Below are 7,500 nucleotides of genomic sequence, written 5' to 3'. Positions count from 1 at the left end.
TGGTGTCGTCCGTCCCCGCCCCCGTAACCTGCTCTGAAGCATCCGCTTCCCGCCGCGGTTCGCCCTCCACCCCCCCGCCGCACACGCAGCTGCCGCTTCCCGCCGCCTCTGCCCCCCGCCCCGGGATCAACCACCCGCCGGGTCCAGCCGGTCCCGGTCCCGGGAACCTGCTCCCGGGGCCAGCCGGAGCCACGCCCCCTCCTCTGACGCTTCCAGCTGCCGCCTCCCCTCCCACCCCCCAAACTCACACTGGCCCTCGCCGGCCCGCCCACCCGCCTACCTGCTTGCCCGCCGCCGCTGGGTGGCGTGCCGGACACTCTCGCACACAGGTACACAGACAGGGACACAGGGACACAGGCACTCGGGCACACAGGGACACAGGGACACAGGGACACAAGGACACAGGGACACAGGCACTCAGGCACTCAGGCACTCAGGGACACAGGGACACAGGGACACAGGCACTCAGGCACTCAGGGACACAGGGACACAGGGACACAGGGACACAGGCACTCAGGCACTCAGGGACACAGGGACACAGGGACACAGGCACTCAGGCACACAGGGACACAGGTGGCGGGCCGGAGGCCTCTCTCCACTGTGTGGCAGGGGTCCAAGAGCCACCCCAGCCCAACCCAGAGGGTCTTTTGCACCTCTCTAGAGGCCACCCAGAGACCCCAGGCCGCAGCAGAAGCCTCCCCCGCATGCTCTGCAGGCTTCCGACCCACCCCAGGCCGCACCAGAAGCCTCCCCCGCAAGCTCTGCAGGCTTCCGACCCACCCCAGGCCGCAGCAGAAGCCTCTCCCGCACGCTCTGCAGGCTTCCGACCCACCCCAGGCCGCAGCAGAAGCCTCTCCCGCACGCCCTGCAGGCTTCTCAGCCACCCCAGGCCGCAGCAGAAGCCTCTCCCGCACGCTCTGCAGGCTTCTCAGCCACCCCAGGCCGCAGCAGAAGCCTCTCCCGCACGCTCTGCAGGCTTCTCAGCCACCCCAGGCCGCAGCAGAAGCCTCCCCCGCACGCTCTGCAGGCTTCTCAGCCACCCCAGGCCGCAGCAGAAGCCTCTCCCGCACGCTCTGCAGGCTTCTCAGCCACCCCAGGCCCCAACAGAAGCCTCTCCCGCACGCTCTGCAGGCTTCCGACCCACCCCAGGCCGCAGCAGAAGCCTCTCCCGCACGCTCTGCAGGCTTCCGTCCCACCCCAGGCCGCACCAGAAGCCTCCCCCGCACGCTCTGCAGGCTTCTCAGCCACCCCAGGCCGCACCAGAAGCCTCCCCCGCACGCTCTGCAGGCTTCTCAGCCACCCCAGGCCGCAGCAGAAGCCTCCCCCGCACGCTCTGCAGGCTTCTCAGCCACCCCAGGCCCCAACAGAAGCCTCCCCCGCACGCTCTGCAGGCTTCTCAGCCACCCCAGGCCCCAACAGAAGCCTCCCCCGCACGCTCTGCAGGCTTCCGACCCACCCCAGGCCGCAGCAGAAGCCTCTCCCGCACGCTCTGCAGGCTTCCGTCCCACCCCAGGCCGCACCAGAAGCCTCCCCCGCACGCTCTGCAGGCTTCTCAGCCACCCCAGGCCGCACCAGAAGCCTCCCCCGCACGCTCTGCAGGCTTCTCAGCCACCCCAGGCCGCACCAGAAGCCTCCCCCGCACGCTCTGCAGGCTTCTCAGCCACCCCAGGCCCCAACAGAAGCCTCCCCCGCACGCTCTGCAGGCTTCTCAGCCACCCCAGGCCCCAACAGAAGCCTCTCCCGCACGCTCTGCAGGCTTCCGACCCACCCCAGGCCGCAGCAGAAGCCTCTCCCGCACGCTCTGCAGGCTTCCGACCCACCCCAGGCCCCAACAGAAGCCTCTCCCGCACGCTCTGCAGGCTTCTCAGCCACCCCAGGCCGCAGCAGAAGCCTCTCCCGCACGCTCTGCAGGCTTCCGACCCACCCCAGGCCGCACCAGAAGCCTCCCCCGCACGCTCTGTAGGCTTCTGACCCACCCCAGGCCCCAACAGAAGCCTCCCCCGCACGCTCTGCAGGCTTCTCAGCCACCCCAGGCCGCACCAGAAGCCTCTCCCGCACGCTCTTCAGGCTTCTCAGCCACCCCAGGCCGCACCAGAAGCCTCCCCCGCACGCTCTGCAGGCTTCTCAGCCACCCCAGGCCGCACCAGAAGCCTCCCCCGCACGCTCTGCAGGCTTCTCAGCCACCCCAGGCCGCAGCAGAAGCCTCTCCCGCACGCCCTGCAGGCTTCTCAGCCACCCCAGGCCGCAGCAGAAGCCTCTCCCGCACGCTCTGCAGGCTTCTCAGCCACCCCAGGCCGCAGCAGAAGCCTCTCCCGCACGCTCTGCAGGCTTCTCAGCCACCCCAGGCCGCAGCAGAAGCCTCCCCCGCACGCTCTGCAGGCTTCTCAGCCACCCCAGGCCGCAGCAGAAGCCTCTCCCGCACGCTCTGCAGGCTTCCGACCCACCCCAGGCCCCAACAGAAGCCTCTCCCGCACGCTCTGCAGGCTTCCGACCCACCCCAGGCCGCAGCAGAAGCCTCTCCCGCACGCTCTGCAGGCTTCCGTCCCACCCCAGGCCGCACCAGAAGCCTCTCCCGCACGCTCTGCAGGCTTCTCAGCCACCCCAGGCCCCAACAGAAGCCTCCCCCGCACGCTCTGCAGGCTTCTCAGCCACCCCAGGCCGCAGCAGAAGCCTCTCCCGCACGCTCTGCAGGCTTCTCAGCCACCCCAGGCCCCAACAGAAGCCTCTCCCGCACGCTCTGCAGGCTTCCGTCCCACCCCAGGCCGCACCAGAAGCCTCTCCCGCACGCTCTGCAGGCTTCCGACCCACCCCAGGCCCCAACAGAAGCCTCTCCCGCACGCTCTGCAGGCTTCTCAGCCACCCCAGGCCGCAGCAGAAGCCTCTCCCGCACGCTCTGCAGGCTTCCGACCCACCCCAGGCCGCACCAGAAGCCTCCCCCGCACGCTCTGTAGGCTTCTGACCCACCCCAGGCCCCAACAGAAGCCTCTCCCGCACGCTCTTCAGGCTTCTCAGCCACCCCAGGCCGCACCAGAAGCCTCCCCCGCACGCTCTGCAGGCTTCTCAGCCACCCCAGGCCGCACCAGAAGCCTCCCCCGCACGCTCTGCAGGCTTCCCACCCACCCCAGGCCGCAGCAGAAGCCTCTCCCGCACGCCCTGCAGGCTTCTCAGCCACCCCAGGCCGCAGCAGAAGCCTCTCCCGCACGCTCTGCAGGCTTCTCAGCCACCCCAGGCCCCAACAGAAGCCTCTCCCGCACGCTCTGCAGGCTTCCGACCCACCCCAGGCCGCAGCAGAAGCCTCTCCCGCACGCTCTGCAGGCTTCCGACCCACCCCAGGCCGCACCAGAAGCCTCCCCCGCACGCTCTGCAGGCTTCCGTCCCACCCCAGGCCGCACCAGAAGCCTCCCCCGCACGCTCTGCAGGCTTCTCAGCCACCCCAGGCCGCACCAGAAGCCTCCCCCGCACGCTCTGCAGGCTTCTCAGCCACCCCAGGCCGCAGCAGAAGCCTCCCCCGCACGCTCTGCAGGCTTCTCAGCCACCCCAGGCCGCAGCAGAAGCCTCCCCCGCACGCTCTGCAGGCTTCTCAGCCACCCCAGGCCCCAACAGAAGCCTCTCCCGCACGCTCTGCAGGCTTCCGACCCACCCCAGGCCGCACCAGAAGCCTCCCCCGCATGCTCTGTAGGCTTCTGACCCACCCCAGGCCCCAACAGAAGCCTCCCCCGCACGCTCTGCAGGCTTCTCAGCCACCCCAGGCCGCAGCAGAAGCCTCTCCCGCACGCTCTGCAGGCTTCTCAGCCACCCCAGGCCGCACCAGAAGCCTCTCCCGCACGCTCTGCAGGCTTCCGACCCACCCCAGGCCGCACCAGAAGCCTCCCCCGCACGCTCTGCAGGCTTCTCCGCCACCACAGGCCGCACCAGAGGATCTTTTGCACCTCTCTGGACGCCACCCAGAGACTCCAGGCCGCACCAGAGGCCCCCCCCCCAACCATTTACAGGCTGCAGTGCCAGCCTAGGCCCCGCTGGCAGCCTCCCTTGTCTGCTTTGGAAGGCCTCCCATCCACTCCAGACCTGCCTGGAGGCCTCCCTCGACTGCTCCCGGGGCCCTCGAAGCCACCCTAGGCCTTTCTGGAGGACCTGCTCGACCGCTCGGGCGGCTTCTGACGCACCCTCGGCCATCCGGCGCCCAGCAGCTCCCAGGGCCAGGCACCGGCCTCCCCCTCCGGCCGCCCCTGGGGCCGGGGGTGGCTCGGACTCGGCGCCCCCAACGTGTCGTCCCGTCCCCCCCCCGCCCCGCACCGCCGAACATTCGCTGCAGCCGAGGGCTTGCCGCTCGACGCCTACCCCACCCGCCCAGCCCCCCGCTGCGGCCCGGCGCTGCCCCGGCCGCTGCGCCCTGCCTCTCATCGCTCCCCCCACCCGGCAACCGGCCGCCGGGCACGGCAAGTCCCAGGGCAGGGAACAGGTGCTGCCGGGACCCCGTGCTGGCTGCCGGCTTCCCGGGGCTGCCCCGGGCACGGACAGGTCGCCCCCCCGCCCCGGCGAATGTTCACCGAACCGGCTGCCGGCTGCCTTCGAGCACCCCCCGCCCCCCGCCACTATCGTCCCCCCCGCCCCCCCTCCGCCTCCGCTGCCGCTTCTCCCCGCACCGCCTCCACTGCCTCCCCCCGCCGCCGGCGAACGAGTCGCCGGATCCGTAGGGTGCCGGGAGCCCGAACGGCGAGCGGCTCCGGCTGCTGCCGGGACCGCGGGGATTCGAGCCGCTCCGGCCGCGGCCGGGACCCCGTGCCGGAAGCCGGCATCCCGGGACGGCCCCGGGACGGCCCCGGTCGCCGGCCGGGTGACGTTCAGCGAAGCGGCTGCCGCCAGTCTTTGGGCCTCCCCCGTGCCGGGGCCGCGGGGCTTCGAGCCGGTCCGGCCGCGGCCGGGATCCGGGGCCGGACGATGGCTTCCCGGGCCGGTCCCGGTCGCCTCCCGGGTGACGTTCACCGAAGCGGCTGCCGGCTGTCTTCGAGCCCCCCCCCCCCCCTCCGCCTCCGCGGCCGCTTCTCCCCGCACCCCCTCCACTGCCTCCCCCCGCCGCCGGCGAACGAGTCGCCGGATCTGTAGGGTGCCGGGAGCCCGAACGGCGAGCGGCTCCGGCTGCTGCCGGGACCGCGGGGATTCGAGCCGCTCCGGCCGCGGCCGGGACCCCGTGCCGGAAGCCGGCATCCCCGGACGGCCCCGGGACGGCCCCGGTCGCCGGCCGGGTGACGTTCACCGAAGCGGCTGCCGGCTGTCTTCGAGCCCCCCCCCCTCCGCCTCCGCTGCCGCTTCTGCCCGCACCCCCTCCACTGCCTCCCCCCGCCGCCGGCGAACGAGTCGCCGGATCCGTAGGGTGCCGGGAGCCCGAACGGCGAGCGGCTCCGGCTGCTGCCGGGACCGCGGGGATTCGAGCCGCTCCGGCCGCGGCCGGGACCCCGTGCCGGAAGCCGGCATCCCGGGACGGCCCCGGGACGGCCCCGGTCGCCGGCCGGGTGACGTTCAGCGAAGCGGCTGCCGCCAGTCTTTGGGCCTCCCCCGTGCCGGGGCCGCGGGGCTTCGAGCCGGTCCGGCCGCGGCCGGGATCCGGGGCCGGACGATGGCTTCCCGGGCCGGTCCCGGTCGCCTCCCGGGTGACGTTCACCGAAGCGGCTGACGGCTGTCTTCGAGCCCCCCCCCCCCCTCCGCCTCCGCGGCCGCTTCTGCCCGCACCCCCTCCACTGCCTCCCCCCGCCGCCCGCGAACGAGTCGCCGGATCTGTAGGGTGCCGGGAGCCCGAACGGCGAGCGGCTCCGGCTGCTGCCGGGACCGCGGGGATTCGAGTCGGTCCGGCCGCGGCTGGGACCCCGTGCCTGTCGCAGGCTTCCCGGGACGGCCCCGGAACGGCCGCGGTCGCCGGCCGGGTGACGTTCACCGAGGCGACTGCCGGCTGTCTTCGAGCCCCCCCCCCCCCTGCCGGAGCCGCGGGGATACGAGCCGGTCCGGCCGCGGCCGGGACCCCGTGCCGGAAGCCGGCATCCCGGGACGGCCCCGGGACGGCCCCGATCGCCTCCTGGGTGACGTTCACCGAAGCGGCTGCCGGCTGTCTTCGAGCCCCCCCCCCTCCGCCTCCGCTGCCGCTTCTCCCCGCACCCCCTCCACTGCCTCCCCCCGCCGCCCGCGAACGAGTCGCCGGATCTGTAGGGGGCCGGGAGCCCGAGGCGGCGAGCGGCTCCGGCTGCTGCCGGGACCGCGAGGCTTCGAGCCGGTCCGGCCGCGGCCGGGATCTCGTGCCGAACGTCGTCTTCCCGGGACGGTCCCGGGAGGGCCCCAGTCTCCTCCCGGGTGACGTTCACCGAAGCGGCTGCCGGCTGTCTTCGAGCCCCCACCCCTGCCGTGGCCGCGGGGATTCGCCCCGGTCCGGCAGCTGACGGTTCCCTGTGTCGGACGCCGGCTTCCCGGGACTGCCCCGGGACAGCCCCGGTCGCCTCCCGGGTGACGTTCACCGAAGCTGCTGCCGCCTGTCTTTGTCCCCCCCCCCCGTGCTCTCCCTCAGGCGGGAGGTAGACGTGCTCTCCCTCGGCGAGTAGACGTGCTCTCCCTCGGCGAGTAGACGTGCTCTCCCTCGGCGGGTAGACGTGCTCTCCCTCGGCGAGTAGACGTGCTCTCCCTGGGCGAGTAGACGTGCTCTCCCTGGGCGAGTAGACGTGCTCTCCCTGGGCGAGTAGACGTGCTCTCCCTCGGCGAGTAGACGTGCTCTCCCTGGGCGAGTAGACGTGCTCTCCCTGGGCGAGTAGACGTGCTCTCCCTGGGCGAGTAGACGTGCTCTCCCTGGGCGAGTAGACGTGCTCTCCCTGGGCGAGTAGACGTGCTCTCCCTGGGCGAGTAGACGTGCTCTCCCTGGGCGAGTAGACGTGCTCTCTCTGGGCGAGTAGACGTGCTCTCCCTGGGCGAGTAGACGTGCTCTCCCTGGGCGAGTAGACGTGCTCTCCCTGGGCGAGTAGACGTGCTCTCCCTCGGCGAGTAGACGTGCTCTCCCTCGGCGAGTAGACGTGCTCTCCCTCGGCGAGTAGACGTGCTCTCCGCGGAGATCGCGCTTGTCGCCAAGGGGTCGCTGTTGCGCTCTGCCTCCGCCTACGTCATCGTACAAGCCGGCGTGATTTCTGCGACCTGCCGCTGGGCGGAGGTCGGCTGGTTGTGCGCTCGCGGAGCTGACGGCCCTCCAGTTCCGTATATGAGGGAACAAGCGACGCCGAGCACTCCCAGGGCAGCGCTGCCGAGCGGCTGCTCCAAGCCACCCGCCAGGCGGCTGGGCAGGGGTCCGTCTGGCTTCTCGGTGGCTTTCGCCCGGGTCAGAGAGGGGACCCGCGGGGCCGAACAAAGGCGCGGCGGTTTGGAGCGGCCGCTGGCGCACCCTCAGCGGTGTTGGATGGGTTTCGCTCGTCCGTGAGCCGGAGCCCAGCCCGGGCTCGGCAACGAAAGCGGGGAAAAGAAAAAAAGTTGACG

The sequence above is a fragment of the Melanerpes formicivorus genome, unplaced genomic scaffold (genome assembly GCF_026170545.1).
Source record: "Melanerpes formicivorus ecotype bairdi unplaced genomic scaffold, bMelFor1.0.p_v2 SCAF_215, whole genome shotgun sequence".
NCBI classification, from domain to species: Eukaryota; Metazoa; Chordata; class Aves; order Piciformes; family Picidae; genus Melanerpes; species Melanerpes formicivorus.
This window is presented reverse-complemented; position numbering follows the sequence as displayed.